The sequence below is a fragment of the Podarcis tiliguerta genome, assembly GCF_965153285.1.
Source record: "Podarcis tiliguerta genome assembly, chromosome: 10".
In the NCBI taxonomy this organism is placed as follows: Eukaryota; Metazoa; Chordata; class Lepidosauria; order Squamata; family Lacertidae; genus Podarcis; species Podarcis tiliguerta.
Window position 1 is genome coordinate 10,049,984 of NC_139543.1, and position 15,261 is coordinate 10,065,244.

Below are 15,261 nucleotides of genomic sequence, written 5' to 3' on the forward strand. Positions count from 1 at the left end.
GCAGACTGTTGCTGTCTTCAGGTGGAATTCAATCACGTGCCAACAAATTCAGGTTGTGTGGTTTATAGCTGAATGAAGGGTATTGCGCACGGGTGCAAGCACCCAAAGTTTATACACTGCCTACTTATTTCAAAATGTTGCTATGTCCAATGACCTATCTTCTGGGATTTATATCTGTATTTCAAACTATTTACAAACGCAGAGTGAAAGACAGAATGCTGTATCCAAAAGACAGCAGCCGGAGGTAGCTTCCTACTTACCTTGAGGTAACTACTGAAATGCCTGGATGATATTCTGCTTACTCGGCAGTAAATGGGCAATCGCCCCATGGAAGCAAGACATCCCGTGTGTCAGAACACATTGATGTTTTTGAGATTTGATCATGTCTCTGATTTTTTTTTTCCTGAAAATGCAGCACTCTAAAGAGGCCATTTTGTGTTTTTTTTATCTGAAACCAATTGCAAACCAAGAATTAGGCATGATCAGTCTTGAGTTGGGCAGCTCCTTTGATGAAATCAGGATGAAACAGTCCAATAATATATATATTTTTAAAAATCTCTTGCTCCACTTATTCACAGCCTTTCCGTACAGCTTACTTTGGGGGATATCATGCCTTCTTGCACATCTTAGCTAGTAAAAGAGTAGATCTTTCTTATTACCCCTTGCATTTGGAATCTTTCAACCAACTTTTTCATCGATATTATTCGTATCAAAGGGGTAAGTATTTGACAGACAGCTGTTCCTGAACTTTGATTTATTTCACTTTTCCCAGAGACATCTTCCCCTCTCCACACAATTTTCTTTTCATCCTTTGAGTCAGTCAGTCAAGAAATAGTTTCATTATTCAAGTCCTCTTTCTACTCTCGTTTCACTGTAATACTCTGGGTCGTAGCTGTCCTTCTAATTATCTTCTGGAATAGATGTGACTGATGTATATAGTGCATTTCGATGTTTTCTGTTCGCTAAATAATTAAGCCTTTTTCACTTGCTTACGGAACTGTACTATAGCTTGCATATATATATATGGGATGCTGCATATAAATTCTCCCTTAACATTGCATGCGTGCTGGAGAAATGTCCTCTGCAAAAAGAAATGTATTTTAACAAGCTAGCAGAGTTTTAAATCGCAGGTGGTCCCCAGATATCAGAAAGAAAGAAAAAAGACCCAGTTCAAAGCATGAAGGTTTTTGTTTCTTTCCATTTGCTTTTTTGCCTTAAAAAACATCAACGACAAATCCTTTCTGGGCAGAGCTTTGAAACAAAACAAAAAAAGCTTTTTTTGAGACTTTCAACCTTGTGAGCCAGGCAGAAACAACTAATCATATGATTTGAAGTGCCCTCCACAGATGTAACCAGAGGCGAGGACCCACTTCTTCGACAAACCTTCTGCCCAGCATTGAAAATAAGATTTATAAATAAGATTTATTTTGCCCCCTAGCAGAACTGATTCCCCAAGGACCATAATATATTACAGCGGTACCTCAGGTTACAGAGGCTTCAGGTTATATACGCTTCAGGCTACAGACTCTGCTAACCCAGAAATAGTGCTTCAGGTTAAGAACTTTGCTTCAGGATGAGAACAGAAATCATGCTCTGGCGCATGGCGGCAGCAGGAGGCCCCATTAGCTAAAGTGGTGCTTCAGGTTAAGTACAATTTCAGGTTAAGAACGGACCTCCAGAACGAATTAAGTACAGTGGTGCCCCGCAAGACGAATGCCTCGGAAGACGAAAACTCGCAAGACGAAAGAGTTTTCCGTTTTCTGAGTTGCTTCGCAAGACGGATTTCCCTATGGGCTTGCTTCGCAAGACGAAACGTCTTGCGCCTTTTTCTTAAAACCGCCAATGCATTCCTATGGGAAACCGTCAATACACATTGGTGCTTCGCAAGACGAAAAAACTCGTAGAACGAAAAAACTCGCAGAACGAATTAATTTCGTCTTGCGGGGCACCACTGTACTTTACCCGAGGTACCACTGTACTAAATTAACTTGGGCAATACACAAAACCCTGATGATGCTGTGCAGATAAGGCATGTTCTAGTTAGTACCTCTGCAGCCTGAATGTCTCAGTAGGGTATTCCTCGGGCAGCAAAGATCCCATGGAGGCCCATCATAATGTGTTCTATCCTGATACTTGAGGGAGGGGGAAGTATGCATGGCAAAGAGAGGAGAAATCTTTGTGTGGCTGTTCACATGTAGAGTGTCTGTGTGCATGTGAGAAGCAGGTACAGGTGCATCTGCTCTGTAGGGCCCAATCCAAAGTGCTGGTTTTGACCTATAAAGCCTTAAACAGCTCAGGACTGCAATACCTCAGGGACCGCCTCTTTCCATATGAACCTACCTGGACCCTGAGATCATCTTCTGTGGCCCTCCTTTGTATGCCTCCTCCTTAAGAAGTCCGGAGGGTGACAACACGAGAACAGGCCTTCTCTGTAGTGGCTCCCTGTTTGTGGAATGCTCTCACCATGGAAGTTCGCCAGGCGCCTTCATTATACACCTTTAGGCGCCAGGCAAAAACGTTCCTTTTTAACCAGGCCTTTGGTTGATCTGACTGGATTGAAGATTAAGGTATAATTATAACGGAGAACTAGATATATATAATAATTTTGTCGTTTATTATTATTTACTGGTGTTCTTCTTCTTCTTTTAATTAATTAAATTTTCTGTTTTACCATTTAGAATATTCATTTAGACAACCTTAAAATATCAATAACTTCCCTTCTTCTCTTTCCATCGTTCATTTTGCGTAACATAAATCCCTGCATATTTTATATAAACTAAACAATTCAGTATTATTACTTCCATCAGAACAAATTTACACTGATGAATTTATCTTAATGCTGCCAATGTTCTCAAGCGTACACAATTCCCCCCCCCATATATTCAATAAATATTTTCCAATCTCCTTTAAACAAATGCTCTTCTTGTTCTCTTATTCTGTAAGTTAGATCTGCAAGCTGCGCATATTCCATCAGTTCAAGTTGCCATTCTTCTTTGGTTGGGACCTTGCTCGTTTTCCATTTGGGGGCTTACAAAACACGGGCTTCTTCCTGCTATTATTGGTGTTATTCTTAATACTCTTTATCTCTCTGCTTCCTCTTCCTCTTCTTATTCCTCTTGATCTTTTCTCTTTCCTTTTCGTATTTTTGACTTCATTTGTTCTAGATATTACTTTGCTGTACAGTGGTACCTCGGGTTGCATACGCTTCAGGTTACATACGCTTCAGGTTACAGACTCCGCTAACCCAGAAATAGTGCTTCAGGTTAAGAACTTTGCTCCAGGATGAGAACAGAAATCGGGCTCCGGCGGCGCAGCAGCAGCAGGAGGCCCCATTAGCTAAAGTGGTGCTTCAGGTTAAGAACAGTTTCATGTTAAGTATGGACCTCCAGAACGAATTAAGTACTTAACCTGAGGTACCACTGTATTGTGAAAACTTTAATAAAACTGGGGGGGGGGGGAATCCACAAGACACTGTTTGCTTTTTCTGGTCTGCTTCAGCCAGGATCGGACACTCACCCACTCCTCTGTACTGAACAGAGGAGAGATGTCAAGATACAAGAGTGAACATGGCAGGGGCTGATCTAGGTGCATCCCCCCCCCCCCCATGATAGGACAGCTTCATGGTGGTGGGCCACACCATCTTGTGGTCTTGTGTCTTTTTCTGCTCTTTTAGATATGTCAGCCATTACGCCACTCACCCAGCCGCCATGTTGTGTTACGCCACCTGGTTTCCCTTCTGCCTTCTGAAGCGATAACATCCTAGGATGTCCTCACTGGGTTCTTTTTGTACATCATCCGCTCTTCGGTGTACACGATATTACGGAGGACATGGGTGGCATATCTCCACACTTTGAGCTCGCAAGCAAGTGATAAGCTGTTAGCACAGAAGCATCTCCAAGCGAGCTGTAGGTGTCAGACGGATGTCAAGGTCAATTGGGGCTAATACGTGAGGCAGAAGAAACCGAAGGTGGTGGCATGGCAGTCTGACATGCAGCTCGGTTAATGGCATCAAATGGCCTAGAAAAGAGGAGAGGTGGAACTGTTAAGTGAGGCATAACAACTAAACCTGCCATTTAATAAGCCGCTGCGGAGATAAAAAAGAGCTCCTTCCCTCTTCCCAACCGGGTCACACTTAATCCCAAAAGGCTTGTGGTTTGCTGAAACATGCATTTCAGAGCTGGTTACATTTTGGGGGTGCTCCCCAATGGAGGGGATTTCAGGTGAGGCACACCTGGAGTCAACATGCTTCAAATTCTGAGGTAGAATCTCTGTTCAGTGTACAGTATCTGACACTAGATGTTCATATTTGATATCCAGATCAGAACTGGGCACTATTTCACAGCTATGGCAAGCAGGTGTTGGAGAATCCAAAGCATCACACTGCTGAGAGAATAGATTCCCATCCCTGAGTCCCAGCTGCGCAAAGGGGAGGTTCAGTGGTGCAAACTTCTGTGGTGTGCAATTTGGAAATGTTATGTCTAACTTTTTTTGTCTAAAATAGTATGTATTATTTCACTTCTTTCAATGTGTGGTAAGGGAGTCCTGCTGCATTTGGGGACCCTTCTGCTTATTCTCTGAGCAAGATCCTGGACTTCCGCCCCCAAAAACACTACCTGGTTGCATCACTGGGGAGGATGTGACAAAAGATTAAATATATATATATATATATGTGGTAAAAGAGTATTGGGAAATGATACATAAAGAATTTTTAAAAAGTTTAAAAGCACCTCCCCCCCCCCAAAAAAAACCCAGAGTTCTTTTTGTTGGGGATAATTCAGATGGAAATTCGCAGGTGTCAAAAATGGTTATTTATGTATGCCACTACTACGGCCTGTGTTTTGTTAGCTCAAAAATGGAAAACGAGTGAGATCCCAACAAAAGAGGAATGGCAGCTAAAGTTCACGGAATATGCACATTTTGGAGACTTAACATATAGAATAAGATAAAAAGAACATTTAAAAATATGCAGAGGTTTATGATATGAGGGATGCGGGTGGCACTGTGGGTTAAACCACTGTGCTGCTTGGGCTTGCCGATTGAAAGGTTGGCAGTTCGAATCCCCGCAACGGGGTGAGCTCCCTTTGCTCGGTCCCAGCTCCTGCCAACCTAGCACTTCGAAAGCATGCAGTGCAAGTAGATAAATAGGTACCGCTCCGGCGAAAGGTAAACGGCATTTCCGTGTGCTGCTCTGGTTTCGCCAGAAGTGGCTTGGTCATGTTGGCCACATGACCCAGAAAACATGTCTGCGGAAGCAGACAAACGCCAGCTCCCTCGGCCTGTAGAGCAAGATGAGCGCCAGAGTCCTTTGTGACTGGACTTAATTGTCAGGGGTCCCTTTACCTTTTACTTTATGATATGCAATGAACCGTGGAAAGAGAAGAAGGGAAGTCTCTCTCTCTCTCTCTCTCTCTCTCTCTCTCTCTCTCTGTAAAGATATCCCTGACAGTTAAGTCCAGTTGCGAACGACTCTGGGGTTGCGACGCCCATCTCACTTTACAGGCCAAGGGAGCCGGAGTTTGTCCGCTCTGCAGACCGTTTTTCCAGGTCATGTGGTCAGCGTGACTAAGCCACTTCTGGCGAAACCAGAGCAGCGCACGGAAACGCCATTTACCTTCCTGCTGGAGCGGTACCTATTTATCTACTTGCACTTTTTGGCGTGCTTTCGAACTGCTAGGTTGGCAGGAGCTGGGACCGAGCAACAGGAGCTCACCCCATAGTGGGGATTCGAAACGCTGACCTTTTGATCAGCAAGCCCAAGGCTCAGTGGTTTAGACCACAGCGCCTCCCACGTCCCTATCTATCTATATCTATACAGTGGTACCTCAGGTTAAGTACTTAATTCGTTCTGGAGGTCCGTTCTTAACCTGAAACTGTTCTTAACCTGAAGCAGCACTTTAGCTAATGGGGCCTCCCGCTGCCACCGCGCTGCCAGAGCACGATTTTTGTTCTCATCCTGAAGCAAAGTTCTTAACCTGAGGTACTATTTCTGGGTTAGTGGAGTCTGTAACCTGAAGTGTATGTATCCTGAAGCGTATGTAACCTGAGGTACCACTGTATATATCTGAGTTCCTGGTGTTGCAAGGAGGCTGCCTGCCCATTGTTCTTGAAGTGGAGTGTGTGAGAGACTGATATCTTTCTGAGTGTGAGAATGAAGTATTTATGTCTTCTAACTGAATCCAGGTTGTGTGGGAGAAACATTTCAACTGTCTCATATATTCAGAGTTTATAATCACTGGGACACGAGAAGGTTCTCTCCCCCCCCCCTTAAGCAGAATGCAAACTCTGACAGTTGACAGAGGTCTATTGGGTGACTTCTGCATGTCTAGCCTTCTATCAGATGTTGATATTTTCATACAGGATTAATGCAGAAATGAATTTGCTAGAGGACAGCATTTGACTTCGGTGAGCTAATCTGACTGAAAATTGTTTAGTACTTTCTTTTTGTGCTCCCCGGCTTCCCTTGCCCTCCTCCTCATTGTTTTTATGCGTCTTCCCACTCTGCTTGACAGGTAGCGTCGTTAATAATTAGCATTTATATAGAGCTTCATCTCCGAAGCATATCGTAAACATTAGCCAATTTAATCCAAGGAGCTATTTGTGTTGTTGCACAGGGAGAAGAATGAGGCTCGCCACATGTCTGACAGTTGTATAATTGGAATCAATAGCACAGAAGCCCACTCGTCTCTGAGTGGGGAGGGGGGGTTGCCTTGGTTTTAGAGTTATAGCCCAGCTCTCTTTAAAAAGGTAAAGGTACCCCTGCCCGTACGGGCCAGTCTTGACAGACTCTAGGGTTGTGCGCCCATCTCACTCAAAGAGGCCGGGGGCCAGCGCTGTCCGGAGACACGTCCAGGTCACGTGGCCAGCGTGACATCACTGCTCTGGTGAGCCAGAGCTGCACACGGAAACGCCGTTTACCTTCCCGCTAGTAAGCGGTCCCTATTTATCTACTTGCACCCGGGAGTGCTTTCGAACTGCTAGGTTGGCAGGCGCTGGGACCGAACAACGGGAGCGCACCCCGCCGCGGGGATTTGAACCGCCGACCTCTTGATCGGCAAGCCCTAGGCGCTGAGGCTTTAACCCACAGCGCCACCCGCGTCCCTTTTAGCTCTCTTTAAGGGTGTGTCAAAACAGTGGGGTTTTTCTACTACTACATTATACAACTTAGAACAACCCCAGAAATGTGGGGAATGGCAGCCATGGAATTTTTTTGGGGGGGCAACAGAGCGATCTTCATGTAATAATAATAATAATAATAATAATAATAATAATAATAATAATTTATTTATATCCTGCCCTCCCAGCCGAAGCCGGGCTCAGGGCGGCTAACAACAATAAAACAGTGCAACATTCTAAAAACATTTCATTATAAAAATTAATTAAAATCAAATTGATGGCAACCAATAAGCTAAAGTTCTGTGAAGATTGCCAAAGGAGGGAGTCAGGCTGCGCCCTGACCAAAGGCCTGGTGGAACAGCTCTGTCTTGCAGGCCCTGTGGAAAGATGTCAAGTCCCGCAGGGCCCTAGTCTCTTGTGAAAGAGCGTTCCACCAGATTGGAGCCGCAGCCGAAAAAGCCCTGGCTCTAGTTGAGGCCAGCCTAACCACTCTGTGGCCTGGGACCTTCAGGATGTTTTTGTTTGAAGACCGTAAGTTCTTCTGTGGGACATACCAGGAGAGGTGGTCCCGTAGGTATGAGGGTCCTAAGCCGTATAGGGCTTTAAATCTGTAATTATTCATATTATGCTCAGCGCGTCAGTCTCCCTCATCTCTTGGCCTGGGATTTGCACATCGGCGAGGGGGGAAAAAGGAGGATCAACATATTTCCTACGAATTGCTAGTGTTGCTTACACTGAAAACAGAAGCAAGCAGCAACAGGAGCCCAGTTGTGGATGAGGGAGTTGTGGTGGTGGGGAGATATGTCTGCAGGGCTCACTGTCTTGAATTATCAAGCCTGCACTTGATTTGAGTTTTCTGCCATGTATTTGGGAAGGGCCATAGCTCATCTGTTTTACATGCAGAAAGTCTCAGGTTCAATCCTTCTTGGGAACGTGTTTTGAGTGGGTGGTCACAGATGGGATCTAGGCCAGGGGTAGGCAACCTAAGGCCTGGGGGCCAGATGCGGCCCAATCGCCTTCTCAATCTGGCCTGTGGACAGCCCAGGAATCAGCGTGTTTTTACATGACAGGGGGTTTGGACTGGGTGTCCATCAATATGCAGATGATACCCAGCTCTACCTCTCTTTTAAATCAGAACCAGTGAAGGCGGTGAAGGTCCTGTGTGAGTGCCTGGAGGTGGTTGGAGGATGGATGGTGGCTAATGGATTGAAGCTGAATCCTGACAAGACAGAAGTACTGTTTTTTGGGGACGGGGCAGGCAGGTGTGGCGGACTCCCTGGTCCTGAATGGGGTAACTGTGCCCCTGAAGGACCAGGTGCGCAGCCTGGGAGTCATTTTGGACTCACAGCTGTCCATGGAGGCGCAGGTCAATTCTGTGTCCAGGGCAGCTATTTATCAACTCCATCTGGTATGCAGGATGAGACCCTACTTGCTGGCAGACTGTCTCAGCAGAGTGGTGCATGCTTTAGTTATCTCCCACTTGGACTACTGCAATGCGCTCTATGTGGGGCTACCTTTGAACTACAACTAATCCAGAATGCGGCAGCTAGACTGGTGACTGGGGGCGGCCGCCGAGACCACATAACACCGGTCTTGAAAGACCTACATTGGCTCCCAGTACATTTCCGAGCACAATTCAAAGTGTTGGTGTTGACCTTTAAAGCCCTAAACGGCCTCAAAGGCCCAGTATACCTGAAGGAGCATCTCCACCCCCATCGTTCTGCCCAGACGCTGAGGCCCTTCTGGCGGTTCCCTCATTGCGAGAAGCAAAGCTACAGGGAACCAGGCAGAGGGCCTTCTCGGTAGTGGCACCCGCCCTGTGGAACGCCCTCCCATCAGATGTCAAAGAGATAAACAGCTACCTGACATTTAGAAGACATCTGAAGGCAGCCCTGTTCAGGGAAGTTTTTAATGTGTGACATTTTAATGTATTTTTAATCTTTGTTGGAAGCTGCCCAGAGTGGCTGGGGAAACCCAGCCAGATGGGCGGGGTACAAATAATAAATTATTATGAGTAGAATGTGTCCTTTTAATTAAAATGCATCTCTGGGTTATTTGTGGGGCATAGGAATTCATTCGTTTTTTTCTTTTTAAAATATCTTCCAGCCCACCACATGGTCTGAGGGACGGTGGACCGGCCCACGGCTGGAAAAGATTGCTGACCCTCCAGCCAGGATGATCTCCAGCAGGCAAGGTACAGAGGTGAAAGCTGTTTCTGGATTCTGCTGGATCTCTCCGGGGCTTTTGATACCTTTATCCATGATCTCCTTCTGGACTGTCTAGGGCGGCTGGGTGCCTCAGGGCTCCGTCCTCTCCTCCATGCTTTTTCACATCTACGCAAAGGCGCTTGGATGACTTGAATGCTTTGCATTGAGGCTGTCGTGGGCTGGCTTGTTTTTAATTGTGGCACAGTTTTAGTCTATAGATCATGTTGTGATCTATGAGGCTGGGAGCGCTGGCGCCAAGTAGGGATGGCAGCCGTTTGGTGGCAGGAGACTTGGAAGCACATGCAGTAGCTCCATGCGTTTGATGGAGCATATTCCGTAAGCTCAGCCCTAAGGGATACGTAGGCTGTGCCATCAGGTGTGCTCAGGTGCAACCTTTGGCTCTCACTGCCAAATATATAAATATATATTTTTAAAACTGGTTTCCTGAGGTGCGTGGGGTAGGATACATATGCAGTGGCAGAGCCTGTGAGTGCCTTGCAGCAGACTCCATAAAAAACAGCCTGCTCCTCTGTCAGATGGCCTGTTTACTGAGCATTCCTCTTGCTTTGTTTCTGGAGAGATTACACGACCTTGGCTATTTATCGAGTATCCATTTTTTTATAATAATTTTTATTAGTTTTCTGTTACAGTCCAATAATAGCCTCATTGTAACAATGCCAAATTATAACATAATTACTAATGCCAATCATTCGGATACCAAATTATGTAAATTAGGTGCCCCCGCCTTGTGTGCTAGAATTGATGGTTCGATGATTTTCTTTATTTCTGCTTTCCTAAATCTTACTAATTTCAATTACACTCCAGTCAAGATACAACAACTGCAACTTCTATTTGTGTTGACACATTAAACCAGGGGTCAGCAAACTTTTTCAGCAGGGGGCCGGTCCACTGTCCCTCAGACCTTGTGGGGGGCCGGACTATATTTTGGAAAAAAAATGTGAACGAATTCCTATGCCCCACAAATAACCCAGAGATACATTTTAAATAAAAGGACACGTTCTACTCATATAAAAACATGCTGACATCCATCCACGAACCAGATTTAGAAGGGAATTGGGCCGGATCTGTTTAGTTTGCCTACCCATGCATTAACTGATTTATGAAGCTACAAGTGAGGCATTCAATCTATATCCTTATTCTTCCTGTGTGTGGCAATTATTCTGTCCGTGATGTTTCTGCCTGTCCTTGTAAAATGTTATGTCTATCTTTTCCCGTTTATTGCTGTTCTCCATCATGCCTTGGACAGAGAAATACCCCATTGTTGTTTCAGAAATTATCCACTGCTCTGCCCCAGGCTTCATTGTTTTGCAACTCTAACAGCAGCTGCAAAAATCACACTGTCCAGCATCCATTCCAATTCATTAGTGAGGGGATTAAACAATGATGCATCAAGCAAATGCTATCCCACACATTCCAGTACATTAATCCGTCATATTTCATGTTGCAAAAAGTCCATGATTGACAGGGGGGAGGGGAGTGGATTTGTTGCACCAGAGCACCAAATCAGCTGGATTTGCTGGAGTGTTTGGAACCTGCCCCGAATTTATTTGTTTGTTTGTTTGGAGAATTTGTGCCCTGCTCTTCAGCAAAAAAAAGGCTCCCAGAGCAACTTACACATGATCCAAACAAGGCAATCCTTACTTGCAGGCTTACCATCTTAAAAAAGAAAAACCAATGAAAGATGACACACACGAGGAAAAGGGACACGGAGGGATGAGGAAAATCAAAACCTGGATGCTAATTTCTAAACAGTTGTTCCTATAGCCACTGGCTGGCCCAGTTCGGGGGCAGGAGGTGCCCGATGGCACTGGACCTCTGGGAAAGGTGATGAAAGGAGCCCTGCTTCCTTTCGGGCCCACTGCGGCAGCCTGATAACTGTTACCTGCCCCCAGGTAACAGTTGAGTGAACTCTGCTTTCCATCTCTCCCACTGAGCTAGCCTGGGGAAATGGCTAGTAGTGACAGCACCCTCAGTTAGCAATGCTAATTATTAATTATTAATTATTAATTGTTATTATTAATTATTATTATTATTATTTTATTTGTACTTTACTTTAACATTGTATGATGGACGCTCGGGTTGTGAACGCGATCCATGCAGGATGCACATTCGCAACCCGCAGCGGCGCGTCTGCGCATGTGCGGGTTGCGATTCGGCGCTTCTGCGCATGCGCAAAGCACGACTTAGCGCTTCTGCGCATGCGCAACAGCAAAACCTGGAAGTAACCCATTCCAGTACTTCCAGGTTTCGGCACATTCGTAACCTGAAAAAACACAACACGAAGTGGCTGCAACCTGAGGTATAACTGTATTTTATGCCTCATGACTGCCTGCACACACACACACACACACACTCCCTCTCCAGCTGTTGTTAAAAAGCCTTTCGGAGATGTGTGGTTCCCTCACCTCCAGCGAAATGCCTAAGAGCATTAACAAAGGTGGGTTTATGTGAGCATAAACACTTGCCAGTTTTTGAATTCAAGCTGGCGTTACTCATGTGTGGAGATTGTTGGAGCGGAAAAGGAGTCTTACCGGAGGATTTTCTTCTCTTTGCCTCTGTTGCCTTTGGCATGCTGCGTTAGAGTCACGGTTTTGTATTAACTCCTTCTCCCCACCCCAGAACTTCACAGATCCCTTAAAAAACATCTATATCTATCTATCTATCTATCTATCTATCTATCTATCTATCTAGCTATCGTGTTAAATATAAGGATGTGATAAAACAGCAAAAGAAGCGGGTTTGATGAGTGTCCAAAATGATATAAAAATAAGAATGAGATAGGTTAACACTTTAAAAAGAGGATGGGATAAAGAAAACTGGGTAACTAGAAGCAGGGCTGAAATTAGGTTTGAAGCAGCCCTAAGCTACTGAAGGTAATGGGGCCCTTTATATTTCCAGCTGTCCTTTGTCAACAACAAATTGTCGCTGTTTTGTGTTGAATATATGCTATATGGTAATTTATGGACCTAATAGGTATGTAAAGCCATTTGCACATAACAAATATAAGCCTACACAACACAAAACACTGTTGCTGTATGTAGGTTTTATTTTATTTGTTTTTTATCTTACATTTTGGAAATGTACATCCATGTTTTTTCCTTTTAATTTTTTGGGGGGGGCCCAAGAGAGTGGGGCCTTAAGCTATAGCTTGTTGAGCTTATACATAAATCTGGCACTGACTAGAAGGCAGTAGTAGCCCAGGAAAGTAAAACTGGAATGAACAATGAATAACAGTGGTGTTATTAGCAGCTTGGGGGGCAGTACTGCAGCCAGCCTGCCACTGCCCAGTTGCACAGGCAGGCTGCAATCTATTTCCCGGGCCTGGGACAAGTGACAGAGGGTTCACCTAAGCCCGGGAAAACCCCGTGTCCCCAGCACAGCTGCTGAATCTTGGGGCTGGCGTTGTCGCCATCCCGCAATGGTGCCCGACTTAAAAGGTAAGCTTCATTGGAAGACAAGCTGTTGTCTGTGTGGCACACACACAGTTAAAGGGGGCCTGGCATGTGGCAAAGCCCAACACAGAAATAAAATCGTGCGTTTGTGATGAAATTAGTGTCCTCATAAAAAATTGAAAAGGCTCTCTGAAAACCAGCCTTTTTCAGTGGGAGCTCTCTTGAATATTTCATCCCAAAGCCTCCCACTGTTTTGCAAGGATGGCGTTTCCAAAGTATTTAAGGTGGCGACTGAAATGACCTGCTAAGTATAATGCCAATGTAGTTCGGAGACTGCCTACAACTCAATTCCTGTAGGTCTTCTCCCCCCCAGGAAGCAGTTTCTGGAACTGAAGGTCCCTGCCTTCCCACAGATGCCTAAGTCTCCTCCTCTCCTGGGTTTCTTCCAAGCAATCGGAGACTGTGTCTGCACGAAGCTAGCCTCTCCTCCATCCTTTTCATGCCTCTCCTGGTTCTGAGAGACCAGGAGGGAGGGGAGCTTGTTGCAGCAGGCGGGGGAGACACCTGTGCCTCTTCACCAGCCAGACTCATCTCTGTCTCTTGCCCCCCCCCACCTCTGCTTCTGCCTCTGATTCTGGGCTGCTCTCTGCCACAGCCTCTTCCTGCTCACGAAGCCCTGTTACCCCTTCAGCTTCTGACTGCTTCCCAGTCTTCTCCCTCTGACCTCTTATTGTCGTCCCACCACCAATCCCCTGGCTCTGAGCCTTCTTCCCTTGGGGGTCCCCAGCTCATTCCTCCTACCATTCATCTGCATCCAACCAGTCCATGACATTCAAGTTGGCTTCACATTTGAGGATTCTGTTTCACATAAGAAGCTGCCTGCCATAAACCACTGGTCCATCTTGCTCGGCGCTGTCTGTACTGACAGGCAATGGCTCCTCCTGATTTCAGATGCCTGAGATTGAACCACGGATGTTCTACCTGCAAAATAGATGCTCTACCGCTGAACCACAGTCTTTCCACGTTGAAGATTAAGGAATGGAAGGTTGCCATTTTGAAGGCTGAGAATAAAATTTCACCCAGATTAGAAAACATTGGTTTCTAGTATTTACTGCTAGGTTCGGAGCAGTGGGGAGCATGTTTTGCTTTCTCTTGTTGGGATGTGACTTGTTCCAGTTTCTGGAGCTGTCCAAATTGGTGCAATAAACCGTTCTTGAGCGTCTAGCACAGTTTGTTCTATTTCATTCTGATTTCTGCTTGTGAGACATTGTCATCTGGCTGTTGAGGGGTTAATCTCAAGACCACCATATGGTGTGTATGTAGGTTAATAGGAGGAGTATTTTGCCTTGAGGCAGAGGTTCGGCCAGATTCTTTAACTAGGTCATAGTGCAGGGCCACAAATAAATTAAAGTAAAAATTGAGGCATTTTCCAGTATTGAACCGTGAGTTAAAGGGAAAGGGAAGAAGGCATTGCTTGTTTTACATAAGTAAATAAAATGCTATTGCATATTGCCAAAGACCTTTGTGAAACCTCTCACTTCATCCAATTCCATCCTATATACACAGTCAAAAGTAACGTGTTAACTATATTCATAAAAATCAACCACCATTTAAATCCATCTTAATCAATTCAGTTCAAACTACTGTTAAAACACTTGCATGTCATTTTCTAGCTGCTGTGGCAAGCAGTGCCACCATATAATTAATATGAAACCAATTATTTGTTAATAATCTAGTCATAGGATCCTGAGCTGTTTTTTTCCAGAATCTTGTGATAGAATATATAAAAAGAAAAATGGCATAGTCATGGTGGGAGGCAATTTTGTCTAACTGGGTTTCACCACAACCAGCAGCCTTTATATCGATGCTGAGCAGGGTAGGTATGTTGGCAAGGCAGCTATGGCAATGGCTCACGTCTCCAAAAGGGTATGGGAGAATGTGATGCTGGTAGACAAAGGTCTACCAGGCTTGTGTGTTGAGCCCGCTGCTTTATGGAAGTGAGTCATTGTCAAGGACTGGGCAGAGGAGGAATTGTGGAGACCGCCTCCCCAGCTTGACCCTTCCAGGGAGGAGGAAGACAGTTTAGATCTACAACAGGGGTTTGAGGGAGATCACAGCTCAGAGGAAGATGAGGGGGAAAGTTGGGAAATGATGGGAGAGGAGAAGGAGGAAGCACCAGGGAGCATAGCTGTCACGTGTCCCTTATTTGAAGGGACAGTCCCTTATTCCAGCACCATGTCCCGCTGCTTTCCCTTATTGATGGATGTCCCTTAAATGATGTCCCTTAAATTTCAAATGAAGCAGCTCCTCTCCCTCCCTCCCTGCTGGCCAGGGAGGAGGGAGGCTCCACAGCTTGGCTGTGTTGCTCATCCAATAAGAAGTCTAAGAACGACTGGGGGGTGGAGCTTGCATGCATTGTGTGTGGCTAGCTAATGCAAGCTGAGGGGGTTTTTGAATGCTGGACGCCATTTTGTTGCATCTGCTGCTGCAAACTTTGCAGTGCAAAGCCAGGCCGGGGAGCCATCTTA